Here is a 22,700-nt window from a genome sequence, read left to right as displayed (position 1 = left end):
CAGTGTGAGAGAGGAAATCCCACAATCGGGGACAAGACTGGATTTTAGGGCCAGCCAGATAGAGGGAGGATGTGGTGAGAGACTCAGAGGCTGAGGTGGCTAAGCCAAGTGGATGGATCTTGAGTTCACCACTGGTAGATGTCAAGCTTGGAGATGAATAGGGCAATTTCATGAAAGGCAGAAAGGAGTTTACCTCTGAGGCCGAAAGATGCCAGCCAGCGCACACTCACGGACAAAAGGAGGCTGGGGATCTCTACCCCTGCAGCCCCACAAGGTCACAAACTCCACTTCTTCTTTTAAACCTGAACACCAACCAAGAGAGAAAAAGGGGCAACACTATACGAGAACTAAATATTTTCATCCTAGAATGTTTGAACACTATCCAAAAAGATCACTTACTTTATAAGGTCACTCTAGGCTTTAAATAGGACTAGACTTTTGGTTAAATTTTTTCCCCATCAACCAGCATATAGTGACTTCTCTACATGCCTGAATATTATATAGTTGATTATGAGTTAATTTTTTTTAGCTCTTTATTGGAATATAATTGCTTTACACTCTGGTACCAGTTTTTGAGGTACACCAAAGTCAATCAGCTGCATTTATACACATATCCCCATATTCCGTCCCTCCCGTGACTCCCCCCCACCCTCCCCGTCCTGGCCCTCTAAGGCATCACCCATCATCGAGTTGATCTCCCTTTGTTATACAGCAACTTCCTGCTGGTTATCTACTTTACAGTTGGTAGTATATATATGTCTATGCTACTCTCTCACTTCGTCCCAGCTTCCCCTTCGCCCCCTGCCCCCCAAACCTCATGTCTTCCAGTCCGTTCTCTGCATCTTCATCCTTATTCTTGTCTTGTCACTGGGTTTGTCAGTACCATTTTTTTTTTTAGATTCCTTATATATGAGTTAGAATACAATATTAATGGATAAAGAAGATGTGGCATATATATACAATGGAATATTACTCAGCTATGAAAACGAATGAATTGGAGCTATAGGTAACGAGGTGGATAGACCTAGAGTCTGTCATACAGAGTGAAGTAAGCCAGAATGAGTTAATTTTTTTAGTCTGCTCTCCATGTGTCTTGTAAACTACAGGCAGTCTACAGGATACCTGGGCAGCTAGAGAAAAGAAGAAAGATTAAAATGGAGTAGAATTTGTTCTCACTCAGGTCTAATATATGGCAAGACAAATCACATATTACATCCCTACATCTAAAGTCTCTCTAAGCAAAGCTTAGTGTAGCCAAAGCTCTTTGCGTTTTTCTAACACAAGCATAAATGGGCCTAGATAAGTTTAACTTAGCATTAACTGAGCCCTTCTCAATCAGACACACTGGGACAAAGATGAGTAAGACAAAGCTCTTACTCTCAAATTGTTCACAAGCATCCTAAATCACTGTGATACAATATATGCACTAAAGTTACTTCAAAGACAATGATGTCAATAGTTCTGAATTTAAGGTCCATCAGAAGAGAAAAAGATCCATCAGCCAGGCTTTCCCTAAGACTCTAGTTGACAGATGTAACTTAATATTAACCATTTGTCTAATAGTATCATCCAAAGTGGTTAAAGAATTATATTTTGAAATTCGTGGGTTGTTTTACATGGTCATCAAAATCCTTTTTTTCCCTACAGTCTAATTTATGACTAGTCTAAATTCTTTCACATTGGGATCTATAGGCTTGCTGTAATTTTCAGAGCAGGTATTAAAGTATAATAGAAGCACTTTTAACTTTTCTAAGCATATTTCATGTGTAATTTCACTTAATCCTTACAATAGGCATTAAATTATCCCATGTTACCAATGAAAATTAATCACATGGAGTTCACACAATATGATACAAAAGTCTTCCTCTAACCACTGTGCTGAACTTCCTCTTCCCTGTGCTTTTCCTAAAGCACTTAGCAGGTTTTTCCATGTAGTACTAGTTTATACAGATTGGCTTTGTTGTTCCACATTTGGGTGTATTCTTTAGAACACTAGAACTATGTGCATAGGTTGCTGGTACTTTTCGTTGTCACTATGCTTAAAGTTGCTTTTCTAAGTAAAACAAATACGTGAGTTTTTTTTTTAAGCTCTCTAGGGAATATAATTGCTTTACACTCCTGTACCAGTTTTTGAGGTACACCAAAGTGAATCAGCTGTATTTATACATATATCCCTATGTCCCCTCCCTCCCGCGACTCCCTCCCACCCTCGATGTCCTGCCTCTCTAAAGCATCACCCATCATCGAGTTGATCTCCCTTTGTTATACGACAACTTCCCACTAGCTATCTATTTAACAGTTGGTAGTGTATATATGTCTATGCTACTCTCTCACTTCATCCCAGCTTCCCCTTCGTCCCCCACCCTAGCCCCATGTCCTCAAGTCCATTCTCTATATCTGCATCTCCACTCTTGCCCTGTCACTGGGTTTATCAGTACTATTTCTTCAGATTCCATATTTATGAGTTAGCATACGGTATTTGTTTTTCTCCTTCTGACTTACTTGGCTCTGTATGACAGTCTCTAGGTCTATCCACCTCATTACATATAGTTCAATTTCATTCCTTTTTAAGGCTGAGTAATATTCCATTGTATATATGTGCCAATCTTCTTTATCCATTCATCTGTTGATGGGCATGCAGGTTGATTCCATGTCCTGGCTATTGTAAATAGTGCTGCAATGAACATTATGTTACATGTTTCTTTTTGCATTATGGTTTTCTCTGGGTATATGCCCAGGAGTGGGATTACTGGATCATATGGTAGTTCTAGTTTTAGTTTTTTAAGGAACCTCCATACTGTTTTCCATAGTGGCTGTACCAGCTTCCATTCCCACCAACAGTGCAGGAGAGTTCCCTTTTCTCCACACCTTCTACAACCTTTATTGTTTATAGATTTTTTGATGATGGCTATTCTGACCAGTGTGAGGTGATACCTTATTGTGGCTTGGACTTGCATTTCTCCAATGATGAGTGATGTTAAGCATCTTTTCATGTGTTTGTTGGCCATCTGTATGTCTTCTTTGGAGAAATGTCTATTTAGGTCTTCTGCCCATTTGTGGATTGGGTTATTTGCTTTTTTGGTATTAAGCTGCATGAGCTGCTTGTATATTTTGGTGATGAATCCTTTGTCCGTTGCTTCACTGGCAAGTATTTTCTCCCACTCTGAGGGTTGCCTTCTTGTCTTGTTTATGGTTTCTTTCGCTGTGCAAAAGCTTTTAAGTTTCATTAGGTCCCATTTGTATATTCTTGATTTTATTTCCATTATTCTAGGAGGTGGGTCAAAAAAGATCTTGCTTTGATATATGTCATAGAGTGTTCTGCCTATGTTTTCCTCTAGGAGTTTTATTGTGTCTGGTCTTACATTTAGGTCTTTAATTCATTTTGATTTATTTTTGTGTATGGTGTTAGGAAGTGTTCTAATTTCATTCTTTTACATGTTGCTGCCCAATTTTCCCAGCACCACTTATTGAAGAGGCTGTCTTTTTTCCATTGTATATTCTTGCCTCATTTGTCAAAGATAAGCTGTCCATATGTGCTTGGGTTTACCTCTGAGCTCTCTATTCTGTTCCATTGATCTACCTTTCTATTTTTGTGCCAGTACCATACTGTCTTGATCACTGTGGCCTTGTAGTATAGATTGAAGTCAGGAAGCCAAATTCCACCAACTCCGTCTTTCCTTCTCAAGATTGCTTTGGCTATTCAGGGTCTTTTGCGTCTCCATACAAATCATAAGATTTCTTGTTCTAGTTCTGTGAAAAATGCCTTTGGTAACTTAACAGGGATTGCGTTGAATCTGTAAATTGCTTTGGGTAAGATAGTCATTTTCACAGTATTGATTCTTCCAATCTAAGAACGTAGTATGTCTCTCCATCTGTTTGTATCATCTTTGATTTCTTTCATCAGTGTCTTATAGATTTCTGCATTCAAGTCTTTTGCCTCCTGAGGCAGGTTTATTCCTAGGTATTTTATTCTTTTTATTGCAATGGTAAATGGGAAAGTTTCCTTAATTTCTCTTTCTGCTCTTCCATTGTTAGTGTATAGGAATGCAAGAGATTTCTGTGCATTAATTTTATATCCCACTACTTTACTAAATTCATCAATTAGTACTAGCAGTTTTCTGGTAGCATCTTTAGGGTTTTCTATGTATAATATCATGTCATCTGCAAAGAGTGACAATTTTATTTCTTCTTTTCCAATTTGGATTCCTTTTATTTCCTTTTCTTCTCTGATTGCTGTAGCTAAAACTTCCAAAACTATGTTGAATAATAATGCTGAGAGTGGACACCCTTGTCTTGTTCCCATTCTTAGAGGGAATGCTTTCAGTTTTTCACTGTTTAGAACGATGTTGGCTTTTGGTTTCTCATCTATGGGTTTTATTATGTTGAGGTAATTTCCTTCTATGCCCGTTTTCCGGAGAGTTTTTATCATAAATGGATGTTGAATTTTGTCAAAAGCTTTTTCTGTATCTATTGAGATGATCATATGGGTTTTATTGTTCAATTTTTTAATATGATGCATCACACTGATTGATTTCTGTATATTGAAGAATCCTTGCATCCCAGGGATAAACCCCACTTGATCATGGTATATGATCTTTTTAATGTGTTGTTGGATTCTGTTAGCTAGCATTTTGTTGAGGATTTTTGCATCTGTATTCATCAGTGATATTGGCCTGTAATGTTCTTTTTTTGGGACATCTTTGCCTGGTTTTGCTATCAGAGTGATGGTGGCCTCATAGAATGAATTTGGGAGTGTTCCTCCTTCTGCTATATTTTGTAAGAGTTTGAGAAGGATACGTGTTAGCTCTTTTCTAAATGTTTGATAGAATTCGCCTGTGAAGCCATCGGGCCCTGGGCTTTTGTTTTTTGGGAGATTTTTAATCACACTCTCAATTTCTGTACCTGTGATTGGTCCTTTCATAGTTTCTATTTCTTCCTGGTTCAGTATTGGAGGATTGTACTTTTTTAAGAATTTATCCATTTCTTCCAGGTTATCCAATTTATTGGCATGTGGTTGCTTGTAGTAGTCTCCCATGATCTTTTGTATTTCTGCATTGTTGGTTGTTACACCTCCTTTTTCACTTCTAATTCTGTTGATTTGCATCTTCTCCCTTTTTTTCTTTTTTTTTTTTTTTTTTTTTTTTTTTTTTTTTTTTTTATTATTTTATTTTATTTTTTTTGGGGGTACACCAGGTTCAATCAATTGTTTTTTTTACACATATCCCCATATTCCCTCCCTTCCTTGACGCCCCCCCCTCGATTCCGCCCCACCCTCCCTGCCCCAGTCCTCTAAGGCATCTTCCATCCTCGAGTTGGACTCCCTTTGTTATACAACAACTTCCCACTGACTATTTTACAGGTGGTAGTATATATATGTCTGTACTACTCTCCCGCTTCTTCTCAGTTTCCCCTTCACCCCCCGCCTCCCCCCATACCTCGAGTTCTCCAGTCCATTCTCTGTATCTGCTTCCCTGTTCTTGTCACTGAGTTCATCAGTACCATTTTTAGATTCCGTATATGTGAGTTAGCATACAATATTTGTCTTTCTCTTTCTGACTTACTTCACTCTGTATGACAGATTGTAGTTCTATCCACCTCATTACATATAGCTCCATCTCATCCCTTTTTATAGCTGAGTAATATTCCATTGTATATATATGCCACATCTTCTGTATCCATTCATTTGTTGATGGGCATTTAGGTTGCTTCCATGTCCTGGCTATTGTAAAGAGTGCTGCAATAAACATGATGGTACAAGTTTCTTTTGGGATTATGGTTTTCTTTGGGTATATGCCCAGGAGTGGGATGACTGGATCATATGGTAGTTCTATTTGTAGTTTTTGAAGGAACCTCCAAATTGTTTTCCATAGTGGCTGTACCAACTTACAGTCCCACCAACAGTGCAGGAGAGTTCCCTTTTCTCCACACCCTCTCCAACATTTGTTGTTTCCAGACTTTGTGATGATGGCCATTCTGATTGGTGTGAGGTGATACCTCATTGTGGCTTTGACTTGCATTTCTCTGATGATGAGTGATGTTGAGCATCTTTTCATGTGTTTGTTGGCCATCTGTATGTCTTCTTTGGAGAAATGTCTATTTAGGTCTTCTGCCCATTTGTGGATTGGGTTATTTGCTTTTTTGGTATGAAGCTGCATGAGCTGCTTGTATATTTTGGAGGTTAATCCTTTGTCCGTTGTTTCATAGGCAATTATTTTTTCCCATTCTGAGGGTTGCCTTTTAGTCTTGTTTATGGTTTCTTTTGCTGTGCAAAAGCTTTTAAGTTTCATGAGGTCCCATTCGTTTATTCTTGATTTTATTTCCATGATTCTAGGAGGTGGGTCAAAAAGGATGTTGCTTTGATGTATGTCAAAGAGTGTTCTGCCTATGTTTTCCTCTAGGAGTTTGATAGTGTCTGGCCTTACATGTAGGTCTTTAATCCATTTGGAGTTTATTTTTGTGTATGGTGTTAGGAAGTGTTCTAATTTCATTCTTTTACATGTTGCTGTCCAATTTTCCCAGCACCACTTATTGAAGAGGCTGTCTTTTTTCCATTGTATACTCGTGCCTCCTTTGTCAAAGATAAGGTGCCCATATGTGTTTGGGCTTACTTCTGAGTTCTCTATTCTGTTCCATTGATCTTCCTTTCTATTTTTGTGCCAGTACCATACTGTCTTGATCACTATGGCCTTGTAGTATAGTTTGAAGTCAGGAAGCCTGATTCCACCAACTCCATTTTTCCTTCTCAAGATTGCTTTGGCTATTCGGGGTCTTTTGCGTTTCCATACAAATCGTAAGATTTCTTGCTCTAGTTCTGTGAAAAATGCCATTGGTAATCTGATCGGGATTGCATTAAATCTGTAAATTGCTTTGGGTAGTACAGTCATTTTCACGATGTTGATTCTTCCAATCCAGGAACATGGTATATCCCTCCATCTGTTTATGTCATCTTTGATTTCTTTCATCAATGTCTTAAAGTTTTCTGCATACAGATCTTTTGCCTCCTTAGGCAGGTTTATTCCTAGGTATTTTATTCTTTTGGTTGCAATGGTGAATGGGAGAGTTTCCTTAATTTCTCTTTCTGCTCTTCCGTTGTTAGTGTATAGGAATGCAAGAGATTTCTGTGCATTAATTTTGTATCCTGCTACTTGACTAAACTCATCAATGAGTGCTAGCAGTTTTCTGGTAGAGTCTTTAGGGTTTTCTATATATAGTATCATGTCATCTGCAAAGAGTGATAATTTTACTTCTTCTTTTCCAATTTGGATTCCTTTAATTTCTTTTTCTTCTCTGATTGCTGTGGCTAACACTTCCAAAACTATGTTGAATAACAGTGGTGAGAGTGGACACCCTTGTCTTGTTCCTGTTCTTAGAGGGAATTCTTCCAGTTTTTCTCCATTGAGAACAATGTTGGCTTTTGGTTTGTCATATATGGCTTTTATGATGTTGAGGTAATTTCCTTCTATGCCCATTTTCTGGAGAGCTTTTATCATAAATGGATGTTGAACTTTGTCAAAAGCTTTTTCTGCATCTATTGAAATGATCATATGGTTTTTATCCTTCAATTTGTTGATATGATGTATCACGTTGATTGATTTGCGTATATTGAAGAATCCTTGCATCCCAGGGATAAACCCCACTTGATCGTGGTGTATGATTTTTTTAATGTGCTGTTGCAGTCTGTTAGCTAGTATTTTGTTGAGGATTTTTGCATCTATATTCATCAGTGATATTGGTCTGTAGTTTTCTTTTTTTGTGACATCTTTGCCTGGTTTTGGTATCAGGGTGATGGTAGCCTCATAGAATGAGTTTGGGAGTGCTCCGCCTTCTGCAATATTTTGGAAGAGTTTGAGAAGGATAGGTGTTAACTCTTCTCGAAATGTTTGATAGAATTCGCCTGTGAATCCATCTGGTCCTGGGCTTTTGTGTGTTGGGAGATTTTTAATCACTGCCTCAATTTCTGTACTTGTGATTGGTCTGTTCATGGTTTCTATTTCTTCCTGGTTCAGTCTTGGAAGATTGTATTTTTCTAAGAATGTATCCATTTCTTCCAGGTTATCCAATTGATTGGCATATAGTTGCTTGTAGTAGTCTCTCATGATGTTTTGTATTTCTGAGGTGTCCGTTGTGACTTCTCCTTTTTCATTTCTAATTCTGTTGATTTGCATCTTCTCCCTTTTTTTCTTGATGAGTCTGGCTAATGGTTTATCAATTTTGTTAATCTTCTCAAAGAACCAGCTTTTAGTTTTATTGATTTTTCTTATGGTTTCTTTCCTTTCTTTTTCATTTATTTCTGCTCTGATCTTTATGATTTCTTTCCTTCTGCTCATTTTGGGGTTTCTTTGTTCTTCTTTCTCTAGTTGTTTGAGGTGTAAGGTTAGGTTGTTTATTCGATCATTTTCTTGTTTCTTAAGGTAGGACTGTATTGCTATAAACTTCCCTCTTAGAACTGCTTTTGCTGCGTCCCATAGGTTTTGGGTTGTTGTGTTTTCGTTGTCATTTGTTTCTAGATACTTTTTGATTTCCTCTTTGATTTCTGTAGTGATTCCTTGGTTGTTTAATAGTGAATTGTTTAGCCTCCATGTGTTTGTATTTTTTGCAGTTTTTTTCCTGTAATTGATATCTAGTCTCATGGCATTGTGGTCTGAGAAGATGCTTGATATGATTTCAATTTTCTTGAATTTGCTGAGGTTTGATTTGTGACCCAGGATGTGATCTATCCTGGAAAATGTTCCGTGTGCACTTGAGAAGAAAGTGTAGTCTGTCGTTTTTGGATGGAATGTCCTATAAATATCAATTAAGTCGAGATGGTCTAATGTGTCATTTAAAGCTTGTGTGTCTTTATTTATTTTCTGTTTGGATGATCTGTCCATTGATGTAAGTGGGGTGTTCAAGTCTCCCACTATAATTGTGTTACTGTCGATGTCCCCTTTTATAGCTGTTAGCATTTGCCTTATGTATTGAGGTGCTCCTATATTGGGGGCATAGATATTTACCATTGTGATATGTTCTTCTTGGATGGATCCCTTGATCATTATGTAGTGCCCTTCCTTGTCTCTTTTAATAGTCTTTACTTTCAAGTCTAATTTGTCTGATATGAGTATTGCTACTCCAGCTTTCTTTTGACTTCCATTTGCATGGAATATCTTTTTCCATCCCTTCACTTTCAGTCTATATGTATCCCTTGGTCTGAAGTGGGTTTCTTGTAGGCAGCATATAGAAGGGTCTTGTTTTTGTATCCATTCAGCCAGTCTGTGTCTTTTGGTTGGAGCATTTAATCCATTTACATTTAAAGTGATTATTGACATGTGTGTTCCAATTACCATTTTCTTAATTGTTTTGGGTTTGTATTTGTAGGTGTTTTCCTTTTCTTGTGTTTCCTACTTAGAGAAGGTCCTTTAGCACTTGTTGTAAGGCTGGTTTGGTGGTGCTGAATTCTCTTAACTTTTGCTTGTCTGGAAAGCTTTTGATTTCTCCCTCAAATCTGAATGAGATTCTTGCTGGGTAAAGTATTCTTGGCTGTAGGTTTCTCTCTTTCAGGACTTTCAGTATATCCTGCCATTCCCTTCTGGCCTGCAGAGTTTCTGTAGAAAGGTCAGCTGTTATCCTGATGGGTTTTCCCTTATATGTTGTTTGTTGCTTTTCTCTTGCTGCTTTTAATATTTTTTCTTTGTGTTGAATTGTCGTTAGTTTGATTAATATGTGTCTTGGTGTATTTCTCCTTGGGTTTATTCTGTATGGGACTCTCTGTGCTTCTTGGACTTGGTGAATTATTTCCTTTCCCATGTTGGGGAAGTTTTCCACTAGAACCTCTTCAAATATTTTCACAGACCCTTTCTTGTTTTCTTCTTCTTCTGGGATGCCTATAATTCGAATGTTGGTACGTTTAAGGTTATCACTGAGGTCTCTGAGGCTGTCTTCTAGTCTTTTTATTTTTTTATCTTTTTCCTGCTCTGTGGCGTTTATTTCTTCCATTCTATCTTCCAACTCACTTATTCGTTCTTCTGCCTCAGTCATTCTGCTGGTTAGAGCATCTAGAGTATTTTTAATTTCAGTTATTTTGTTATCCATTGCTGTTTGTTTTTCTGAGTTCTTATGAACTGTTTCTTGTACTTTCTCTAATTTGTTATCGAGATTTTGTATCATTTTTACTATCATTACTCTAAATTCTTTTTCAGGCATTTTTCCTATTTCCTCCTCATTTATTTGGTCTTGTGGGTTTTTTTCCTGCTCCTTTGCCTGCATGGTGTTTCTTTGTTTCCTCATGGTTGTCCAAGCTTTTGGGGTTGCTTGTCCTGGTGATAGAGGTGTTTATAGAAGACTGTCCAAGCCTCAGACTAATGTCCAAGTATTGGATTAGACGAATATTCAGTCTAGGAAACACATACATGTATAAGACACACAATTATTGAATCCGTTAGGACATAAGGCTCTAGAAAGACCTGACAGAACCCCAGTGTGCTATCAGATATTCAGAGAGAAACCCAGCAGAAATTGACAACTGAAACAGAACGAATCAGAGACAAAAGCAAAAGCAAACAAACAACAAATAACACCCTACACATACAAACATCAATCCAGGGAGATTTTGTAAGCTAGGATCAAATATAGAAAAGAGCTGGAGTACCACCAGAGAGAATGGAGATTCTCAGAATGTAATTAGACAACTGTACTAAGAACTAAGATAAAGACAAAAGCCTAATATTAATACCAAGGCAGTGCATCATCTGGAGAATAGAGCAAGGAGTCTGAGCAGACCGATAGTGTTGCTTATAAGTATGTTAAGATAAAATACACTTAAAATAGCTGGAAGAAAGGGGAACAGAAGAGCGTAATGTGGTTGGAAATATGGAAAGAAAAAGAAAGGAATAGAAGTGTATAAAAGAAAGGGATGAAAGGAAAGTAGGAAAGATATTTTGTCCGTACTACCAAAAACTTAGCTAGATATAGAAGTATTTTAAAAGGCAAAAAAAAAAAAAAAAAAAAAAAAAAAAAAAAAAGAGTGAAAAATATCCTTATAAAATTATGTTGTAAAACTTGTAGATCCCTTAGGGCTAAGATCGTATTTAATAAATCAAAAAAAAAAAAAAAAAAAAAATCCAGAACTGATCCCCGAATGGACCAGTTCAATAGGTATTGATACTACTATTTCTGTTTCCTTAGCGTCTCAGCTGTAAGTGTCCTTTTCCTTGCCTTGGGTTTTTTTTTTTTTTTTTTGCGTTATTCTGTGACCAGCAGAGGTTCCTTTATTGTTCGTCTGTAAGCCTCGGTGTGTGGGGAGGGAGAGGGTGCAATAGTGGCTCCTTCTCCTGGGAGGGAGTGAGCAGTGGCGCACTGTTGCTTCAGTCAGGCTTGGAGGTGCCTGTTGCATAGAGCGCTGGTGGCTCAGGCGTACACAGAAAGTCTTAGAGTTGGGCCTCTCTCGGGGTTTTTTCTTTTTGATGCTGGTTTTTTTTTTTTTTTTTTTCTCTCGGCAGCCTCCCTGCTGCTGGCGTTGCAAGGAGTTTTAATCTAGCCCCGCCCGAGCGCCTGAGGGTACTTGTTATCCCTGAGCGCCTTATGTGGCCCCGCAGGGCGTCTCTCCGCTGCCTGTTGCAGAGGCGCAGAAAGAGAGGGAGAGGCTATGCGCGCGGCTCCTCCCCGCCGCCCGGGAGCCTGCAGCCTCCAGCCGCCATCATGGCCGGGCAGCTCTCAGGGATCGGCACTCCTCTCCGCGGACCTCCTCCCTCCTGTCCTCTCGGTCCGTCACCCTACCGGCAACAATGTTTCTCCCCCTGAACCAGCTCTCCGGTTCCCACGCTCCCGCTCCTGGACCCTCCGTTCAGCCGCGGATCGATGTCTCGGTCCGGGAACGCTGAGCTGCGCTGCGGACCCTCCGTATGTTTCTCACTCCCTCCCGTCTGCCACAGCTCCGCCGCTTCACCCTCTTTGAGCCCTCGTAGATGCCTCCCTACCAGCTATGTCAGGTTCTCCGCAGCCCTTTCCGGTGTCCGAGGCCGTCTGCTGGTATTCAGCTGGTTCTCTGTGGGAATGACTGCCTCCTTCCGTGCATTCCCAATGCATCTGTGGAGAGGGATGCACTCCACGTCTCTCTACTTCGCCGCCATCTTTTTCTCCTCCCTTTTTTTCTTGATAAGTCTGGCTAATGGTTTATCAATTTTGTTTATCTTCTCAAAGAAACAGCTTTTAGTTTTATTGATCTTTGCTATTGTTTCCTTAATTTCTTTTTCATTTATTTCTCATCTGTTCTTTATGATTTCTTTCCTTCTGCTCACTTTGGGGTTTCTTTGTTCTTGTTTCTCTAATTGTTTTAGGTGTAAGGTTAGGTTGTTTATTCGAGATTTTTCTTGTTTCTTGAGGTAGGACTGTATTGCTATAAACTTCCCTCTTAGAACTGCTTTTGCTGCATCCCATAGGTTTTGGGTTGTTGTGTTTTCATTTTCATTTGTTTCTAGGTATTTTTTGATTTCCTCTTTGATTGCTTTAGTGATTTCTTGATTGTTTAACAGCCTATTGTTTAGCTTCCATGTGTTTGTATTTTTTATACTTTTTCCCCTATAATTGATATCTAGTGTCACGGCACTGTGGTCAGAGGAGATGCTTGACGTGAATTCAGTTTTCTAGAATTTACCGAAACTTGATTTGTGACCCAAGATATGATCTGTCCTGGAGAATGTTCCATGTGCACTTGAGAAGAAAGTGTATTCTGTAGTTTGTGGATGGAATGTCCTATAAATATCAATTAAGTTGAGATGGTCTAATGTGTCATTTACAGCTTGTGTGTCCTTATTTATTTTCTGTTTGGATGATCTGTCCATTGATGTAACTGGGGTGTTAAAGTCTCCTACTATTATTGTGTTCCTGTCAATTTCCCCTTTTATGGCTGTTAGCATTTGCCTTATGTATTGAGGCACTCCTATGTTGGTTGCATAGATATTTACAATTGTTATATGTTCTTTTTGGATTGATCCCTTGATCATTATGTAGTGTCCTTCCTTGCCTCTTGTAATAGTCTTTACTTTAAAGTCTAATTTATCTGATATGAATATTGCTACTCCAGCTTTCTTTTGACTTCCATTTGCATGGAATATCTTTTTCTATCCCCTTACTTTCAGTCTTACTTTCAGTCATGTGTCCCTTGGTCTGAAGTGGGTCTCTTGGAGACAGCATATAGAAGGTTCTTGTTTTTGTATCCATTCCACCAGTCTGTGTCTTTTGGTTGGAGCATTTAATCCATTTACATTTAAGGTGATTATTGACATGTATGCTCCTATTACCATTTTCTTAATTGTTTTGGGTTTGTTTTTGTAGGGCTCTTCCTTCTCTTGTGTTTCCTGCTTAGAAAAATTCCTTTAGCAATTGTTGTAAGGGTGGTTTGGTGATGCTGAATTCTCTTAGCTTTTGCTTGTCTGTAAAGCTTTTGATTTCTCTGTCGAATCTGAATGAGATTCTTGCTGGGTAGAGTATTCTTGGCTGTAGGTTTTTCTCTCTTAGGACTTTCAATATATCCTGCCACTCCCTTCTGGCCTGCAGAGTTTCTGCAGAGAGATCAGCTGTTATCCTTATGAGTTTTCCCTTATATGTTGTTTGTTGCTTTTCTCTTGCTGCTTTTAATATTTTTTCTTTGTATCTAATTTCCATTGGCTTGATTAAAATGTGCCTTCGTGTATTTCTCCTTGGATTTGTTCTGTATGGGACTCTCTGCACTTCCTGGACTTGATTAATTATTTCCTTTCCCATGTTGGGGAAGTTTTCCACTATAACCTCTTGAAATATTTTCTCAGACTCTTTCTCCTTTTCTTCTTCTTCTGGGATGCCTATGATTTGAAGGTTGGTGCACTTAATGTTGTCACCAAGGTCTCTGAGACTGTCTTCCATTGTTTTTATTCTTTTTACTTTTTTCTGCTCTGTGGCAGTTATTTCCCTCATTCTGTCTTCCAACTCACTTACTCATTCTTCTGCCTCAGTTATACTGTTGTTTATAGCATCTAGAGTATTTTTTATTTTGGTTATTTTGTTATCTATTACTGTTTGTTTGCTCTTTAGTTCTTCTGAGTCTTATAAACTGGTTCTTGTATTATCTCTATTTTGTTATCGAGATTTTGGATCATCTTTAGTATCATTACTCTGAATTCTTTTTCAGGCAATTTTCCTATTTCCTCTTCATTTATTTGGTCTTGTGTATTTTTACCTTGTTCCTTCATCTGTGACATATTTTTTTGTCGTCTCACTTCCCCCCGACTTTGGATGGGCAGGATTGTGTTCCTGTCCCACTGGGTGTTTGGCCTGAGGTTTGAAGCACTGGAGTTTGTAGGCTGTTGAGTATATCTGGATCTTAGTGTGGAGGTGAGAAACTCTGGGAGACATCACTCTGATGAGTATTCCCTAGGAACTGGGTCTCCCTGTTAGTCCATTGTTTTGGACTCAGAGTTCCCACCTCAGGAACTCAGGCCTGACCCTGGGCTTGTGAATCAAGATCCCACAAGCTGTGCGGAGCAGGAAAATGAAAAAAATTAAAAAAAAGTGTAGAACAGCAGAACAATAGCAAGATAAAAAATACAATAATAGGAAACTAACAGGTGTGTTAGAAAAAATTTAAAAAATAAATGGAGCAACAACTGGAAGGTAAAACAACTGCAATACCCTAATTGAGGATGTGGGAAGAAAAAAAAAGCCAGAAAAGGCCTTTGCTGTGGGGTTGGGGCTTAGACAAGGGTGGGGCTGGGGTAGTGGAGGGGAGGTTAGGCAGTGGGGTGGTGGGAAATGGGGCTTAGGTCCAATGAGGCAGAGGGCCCCAGGAATGCCCCTGGTCCTGGGGACAAAGGACCAGGTCAAGGTACCCAGTGGGCTCCCTGGGCCCGAGTTGGTGTGAGATTGCTAGGCACCTCCCCTAGTCCTCCAATCTTGGAGAGTTCCTCCCCCTTGGGTTCTCTTCTCCCTCACCCCCTCTCTCCTATTCCCCTAGGACCCTCCCAGCTGCAGGGGGCACGGGAAGGCAGGAGACCAGACTCTGACGCCCAACAGGCTTCCTAGGGCCGACTGGGCTATGATAATGCCTGCGGCACTTCCCCAGATCTCCCGGTCTCATAGGGTTCCTGTCTGCCTCTCTTCCCTTCCCCCATGTCCCACTCTCCTAGGTTCCAAGCAGCTGGAGGTGGCCCTGGAGTATGAAAGACCAGGTCCGTGAGCCTAGCAGCCTTTCCAGAGCTAGTGGTCAGGGGAAATACCTTCTCCACATCCCTTGATCCTCCAATTCCAGAAGGTCCCCTCCCCTGCCTGCCTCTCCTCTTCTCCCTTGCTTTCCTTCTACATCCCAGGACCAGTGAGACCTAGAGGGGCCCCTGGAGGACCAAAGACCAGGCCTGGGAGCGTAACTGGCCTCCCCGTGCCAAGTGGGTAGGGAGATTTCCCGCAGCATCTCCCCTGATCCTCCATTCCTGCACAGTCCCCCCCACTGCTGTCTGCCTCTCTTCCTCTTCTCCTCTCCTCCCTCCCTCCCATGCCTGTATGACCCACTCAGCCTGGGAGACCGAGGGGCTAGACTCAGGAGCCCAGCAGCCCACTGGGCCCCAGTGGGCAGGGGAAAGGTCCTCCACACCTGCCCTGGTCCTCTGCTCCTGGAACGTCCCACCACCAGTCTGCCTCTCTTTCTCTTCCCCTGCCACACTCCAATGTCCCCAGGACCAGGGCCTCTGGGAGGGGACCCTGGAGAGTTGGAGACCAGGCTGAGGAGCCCAGCAGGCTTCCTGGGCCAGTGGGCAGTGGAGATGCCTTCTGCTCCTCCCCTGATCCTCTGATCCCAGAGGGTCCCTCCCCACTTTCACCTCTCTTCTTTTCCCCCACTGCTTCCCTCCTGTACTTCTAGGACCAATGGCTGGGAGGAGCCTTGGAAGATAGAGGACCCGCCCAGAAGAAATACCTGGTGGCACCTCCTCTATTCTTCTATCCTGGAGAGATCCCTTCCCACCCCCACTGTCTGCTTCTCTCCCTACCCCCCCACACCCCCAGGACCCTCATGCCGGAGGGGTCCCGGAGAGTGAAGGACCATGGCCAGGAGCCCAGTTGGCCTCCCTGGCCAAGAGGACAGGTGAAACGCCCTCTCGCCTCCCTGTCCCCCAATCTCAAAGCCTCCACCCCCACCTGTCTGCCTCTCCACCTCCTCCCTCCTCCTCCCTCCTTCCCACATCCTCAGGACCCAGGCAGCCCAGAGAGGGTCTTGAGGGTGGAGGACCCCGCTGAGGAGCTCAGCAGGCCCCCAAGCCAGGGAGCTCAGCAGGCCTCCTGGCCTTCCCGGCAGGAGAAACCCAGTTGCTGTTTCCCTATCTCCCCAGCCCCCATCGGTCCCTCCAGGCGGGAACCTCCCTCCTCACCCAGCCACCCCCCCAGGGTCACTGGTCCCATCCAGCTTCCCCTTCCCTGCCCCCCTGACTTCCCCCAGGTCCTACCCAGTTGCTCTGGGGTTCTTGCAGTCTATTTGGGCCTGAGGTCCCCCACCGGTCTCCGGCAACTGATCTATTTGTGGGGAGACGCGATCTCTGTGTCTTCCCACGCCGCCATCTTCCCTTGAAGTTTTTGATATATTAATGTATGCTGTGTAGATTTCCAATGGACATCATAGTGCTTAGTGCTTTTTAAACATATAGACCATTTTGTAGTGGAGCTTCTCAGGTCTATTAGGTTCCTCTAGAGAAACAGAACTAATAGGATATAAATAACATATATAATATATTAAATATATATAATAAGATTTACTGGTTTTAAGGAGTTGGCTCACACACTTCTGGTGGCTGGCAAGTCCAAAATCTGTAGCGTAGGCCAACACTCTGGGGACCCAGAGAGGAGCGAATATACAGTTCAAGTGCGAAGAGCTGATGTTCTAGGTGAAGTCTTAAGGCAGTCTTCTGGAGAATTCCCTCTGGCTTGAGGATGTCAAAGTTTCGTTCTGTTTGGTCCATCAACTGATTGGATGAGGCCCACCATATTATGAAGAGCAATCTGCTTTTCTCAAAGCCCACAGATTTAAATGGCCCAAAAACAGCTTCACAGAGATACCCAGAATAGACCCAGGCAAGCTAATACATAAAATTATCTGTCACACTGGTAGATTAGGAGTCCACAGAAGTCACTTTAGAAAACATTGCCCTGGCTGGATTATCAGCTCCTTGAAGGCAAGATCTGGGTTTTGAAACTCTTGTAACCTTCAATATCTTCATTAATTGATAGTAAAAGACTGTAATTATGATAAAACAGAATGGAATGAGCACTGAACTTGGAATCAAAAAACATGGAGTCCAATCCTGGCTCAGTATTCTAGTAATTTTGTGGTCTCAAGGAAATAATTCAATCTCTATTCTTATCAGGTTTGTTATATGTAACCTGGGAGTAATCATAAATGTATCAAATTAAATGAGAAGATATGTGAAAGTGTTTGGTACATACACTTATGAATTTAGAAAATGTTTCATAAAGCAAACAATTAAAATTATAACTCCATGACAATGTCAAAGTATATCTCTGAAAATCAATACACTTCATGTTATTTTTTTCTGTTATCAATATTTATTCATTTTGTTTTTTAGCCAAAAATGAAACACTTCATGTTATTTTTTAAAACTCTTTATTGCAGTATAATTGCTTTACACTGTTTTGCCAGTTTCTGCTGTACAACAAAGTGAATCAGCTGTGTTTATACATATATCCCCATATCCCCTCGCTCCTGCGACTCCTTCCCACCCTCCCTATCCCATCCCTCTAAGCCATTGCCCATCATCAAGTTGATCATATTATTTTAATGTTACCAAAATGGGTTATAGGTTTAACCATATGAAATTGTCAATGGTTGGCAATTTTTGAGTTACAAGAATGGCAATTTAATTTGGCTTATCCTAATACTATAATATTAATAGGTGGTAAAATGCAGGGCTACATTTGAAGTTATTGCTAACAGACTTGCTGTTGCTAACCAGAACTCGATAGGCCCCATTCATTATTATTGTCTTTGCCTACAAGAAGATTTTATTTTGGGACAGAATGACTCAGAGTACTTATTAAACACAACCAAAGGAAAAAAATATGATCACTTTTTTGAGTTGGCTGCAACTTTTTAAAATTCTCCTTTATCTAGGGACTTCCTAGGTGGTGCAGTGGTTAAGAATCTGCCTGCCAATGCAGGGGGACACGGGTTTGATCCCTGCTCCTGGAAGAGCCCACATGCCACGGAGCAACTAAGCCCGTGAGCCACAACTATTGAGCCTGTGTGCCACAACTATTGAAGCCCACACGCCTAGAGCCCGTACTCCACAACAAGAGAAACCACTGCAATGAGAAGTCAGTGCACCACAATGAAGAGCAGCCCCCACTCTCAGCAACTAGAGAAAGCCCATGTGCAGTAACGAAGACCCAATGTAGCCAATAAATAAATTTTAAAAAATTCTCCTTTATCTAGTTTTTTTATTCTTAATCTGCATCCCAGGAAATGGTTATGAGAGGTCTGAGGGGACAAGAAACTTTTCTTAATAGCCATGCTGGCTTCCTACTGCTCCTTGGACACACCAGGCACGTGACTTCATAGCATCTGCCTGGCTAACACATCTCTCCCAAGTCTTTAGCAGATCTCACCTTCTCAAGGAGGCCTACCCTGGCTACTCTACTTATTATTTTTAGCAAACTACTCCCCACATTTCCACAACCCATTGTCCTGATCCTTTTTACCCTGCTTTATGTTTTACTTTTATCCATAGCATTTATCTCTTTCTAACACATGTAATTTAATGTCCTTATTTGTTGTAGCTATTATTCATTGTCTTCCTCACTAGAATATAAGCTTCTCAAGGGCAGGGATCTTTGTAGATTTTGTTCATTGTTTATCCAAGCCCCGAGAACTGTGTCTGGAACATAGTAGGAGCTCAATAAACATTAGTTGAATAAATAGATTTAATGAGAAGATCTTGAACAGGCATGATATGTCATTGAATGACTAGGAAAAGGTAGTTGGTTCCAGATTCAAAGGGACAGCAAGAGAGGAAGATATTTAGTATCAAAGTAATCAATTAAAGATTTGATTCTAGGATGAATTGGGAGATTGGGATTGCCATATATACATTAATGTGTATAAAATAGATGACTAATGAGAAAAAAATATCAAATTATATGCTTTAAGTATATGCAGTTTATTGTATGTCAATTATATCTCAATAAAATTCTTTTTAAAAGGAAAAAAGTTTTGATTCTAAATTTCAATTTCTAATTTGTGAAAATACAATTGACATACAATAAACTGCTTCAATGTAAGAGGCTGAAGTCACAATCTGAGGTGATAGTTGATGATGAAACATCAGAATAAGTCCATTTTCTGAGATGAGATCCAGACATATTGGGAGGAAATATATGAATCTACTGCCAAAGCCTGTTGATCGGAGCCACTGTTGACAATCTATTTCTGGTTTTTTCAGTATCCCAGAGTAACAAGATTAATCATGCCATGCTTCCTTTTTCTTCCCCCTTAAATTGCTAATGTCGCCATAACTTATAAAAATATTCTTGGACCTAACCAATGAATAAGGACTATAATAGAAGCAGACCAAATTTAAAGATCAGGGCAACCACAAACCATGATGGGGATGCTATTAATGTGACTAACTCACCCTGGCAGGAAACATAGGAGTCAAATCTCCAAATCACAGGGCAAAGATCAACCTGACACAATCCACAAATTTGAGTCATTGAAATTGTGCCCAAACCCAAGTGAAGCGGAAGTACTTGCTTGTTCGTTCAAAAAAAGTGCTTTCTATGTGATTGAGAGAGGGCAATGCTACCATGGTAGAGCCTCTGTTGCACATACTCTAGATATGGTGACTTATTGAATCTCCACAACAACTCTATGAGGTAGGTACTAAATGATTCCCCTTTTACATATGAGAAAACTAAGTTGTAAGTTTAAAAAACCTGCTCCAGGTTACACAGCTAGGAAGCCAGGGTTTAAACCCTGATGTCTGTAACTTGGGAATTTATCATCTTATCAACTCACTACCACCTGATAACACAACAGAGAAGAGATGATTCCTTGGGAAACTATTATAAACAAACTTTACAGATACTACATTAAATAGAGAAGACACTGTGCAAATCATTAGGCAAAATTTCTTAATTTCGAGAAACAGGAAAAATTGTTTAAGGTTTTTGTTTATCTCTTAGAGATACAGAACATTATTCTTTAGTGCAGTGAGCCATATGGGATGGACTAGGGGGCCTCTCCAGATTTCATCTACATCTACGCATCTTTAATTTACACATTGAGAAACAGTATCTTAGAATAACAGAACCAGGTCTAAATCTGGTGCCATAATTTGCTAGTTGTTATTCAGCTACCTTTATAATGTGGATTTGGAACCAGTCAGAATTGCACGAATCCTCTGTCATTGGAAGGCTGAGGTTTTTTTCTGTCTGGAAGTTTGTTCAAGTGTGAGTCCACTGATTGAGGGAGTGATTGTGGTCTGCCAAGGGTGCTGTGTAAAAAGGAAGTCGTTTCTTCCAACAGCCTTGTTTGTTTTTTTGAAAACTGTTTCAGTTTATGTCCTGTCTCCATTCCCAGACCCAGCCTTCTCAAAGTAAACAGATGACAAACGGTGGTGATGGGTAGTGGTGATGCAGGGGTGGGGATGGAGGTGGAGGAAGGAAAGAGGTTTCCCTAGGGCAAGAAGATTTTCAAAGAACCAACTGTAATTTGGAAATAAACTCAAGTGCCAAAACCAGATGGGATTTACAGCATCAAGATCAGTCAAATCTATAAACATAAATACAGACTGCAAGAAATTTCATGCACTTACTCTAAAATGATCAAACACTGATGGACATCCTTATACTAAATGCCAACTAAATTAATGCTAAAGATGAATTCTTGGCATATACATAGGTGCATCTCTTTATCCCATTCATCCCCACCCATTTGTTTCTCCCTGCCCAGAAAACTCATTTGTTTCTGATGTTTTATGGAAGAACAGATTTTGAGTGCCCTTAATTAAGGCTATGGCACTAAAAACCATGAAAAGAAAGGAAGGGAGGAAGGGAGGAAGGAAGGAAGGGGAGGAAGGGAGGAAGGAAGGAAGGGAAGGTAGGGAGGAGAGGAAGGAGGGCCAGGAAGGGAAGGAGGGCAAGGAAGGAAAGGAAGGGAGAAAAGGAGGAAGGGAGAAAGGCATTGAGAAAATAAATTTCCAGAACCTTAATTAAATCTGGAAAATAAGCCAACATTTAAAATTTCCCTTCTTTCCAAGTCTGCTCCCAAGACCTTAGCTGACCCCACTTGGGTTAGAATGTTCTCTTTCTACGAACATGATTAATTGTAATCCTTGATTCAGTAATACTGGAACTCATAAAAATGTCCCTCTTCTATGCCTGTATATCAACATACATATAACTAAAAACAGCAGTAATATGAGGTTCCTCTATTTGAAAACAAGCAATTCTGTAGTATTAAATTATCATTTATATACAAAGCACTTGTCAAAAATTTAGTTGATCACATATTTTGATGTAAGCAGAATAAAAAGGACAATTGCATCACCTGAGAGATGATATAGTTCTATTGTCCAAAAGTCAAAAAACAACTCAAGAAGACTTAGGGTGATGATTAGCCAAATGGATCATAGACTTAAATGTAAAACACAAAATTATAAACTCCTAGAAGAGAGCATAGTAGAAAACCTAGATGACATTGGGTATGGTGATGACATCTTAGATCCAACACCAAAGGCATGATTCATGAAAGAATAATGGGTGCTAACATGGGTCCTTACTACACCCACCTAAAGCTCCAATAATTCTCAGCTGCACATCTTGGGTACCAATTTGCAAAAAACCAAGGCATTTATTGAAATATCAAGTAGTCATTTCCCGATTTACTCCAATAAGTTAAACTTTCTGATAGAAAAGATTTCTTAAATCCTTAAAATGTAAGTATTTTCCTCAAAATTTTGAAATTCCCTGAGAAAAAACATTTGACTCTGAACCAAAGAAATGTGGATCGACATTTTCTCAAATTCCATGTTCAATGACATTCAAAGGAGAGCTATGACCAGGGGCAATCAATTAACAGAGTTTAACCATTATAATCATTGGTTGATGTGATTATGTGTGATTTTAATATATGTATAGTGCATATTTTATGTATAAAATATATTTGATATGTAAATGTAGTTTATATAGAAAATGTTTATATATGTAGTTAAATAGTATAAATATATATATGTAGTTTGGATAGTGTTACAATGAGTATGTGTTTCTTTTATGATATAGAAAAAATAAATTATTTCCATTTTTGGTGGGGGAAAATTAAATCTCAGATTTTGAATATACCTATTTAGGAATTAAAGTTGTGCCAGTATAGTACTTTTATTTTTAAAAAATAAAACTGTTGTATATATGTTTACCAACTTCTAGGAATTTTCATAGAAGATACACTTTCAACAAAATCACATATGAATAAGGTTATTCATTGCTGTATATTGGTAATTACAAAATATTGGAAACAATTAAAGGCCCTTACATAGGAGATTGACTTAATTAACTATGGTGGTCAACTGATGTTCGACAAAGGAGCAAAGGCAATACAATGGAGCAAAGATAATCTTTTCAACAAACATTGCTAGAACAAGTGGACATCCATGTGCAAAGAAAAAAAATTAATCTAGACAGTGACCTTACACCCT

The sequence above is a fragment of the Hippopotamus amphibius genome, chromosome 6, assembly GCF_030028045.1.
Source record: "Hippopotamus amphibius kiboko isolate mHipAmp2 chromosome 6, mHipAmp2.hap2, whole genome shotgun sequence".
Lineage (NCBI taxonomy): Eukaryota > Metazoa > Chordata > Mammalia > Artiodactyla > Hippopotamidae > Hippopotamus > Hippopotamus amphibius.
This window is presented reverse-complemented; position numbering follows the sequence as displayed.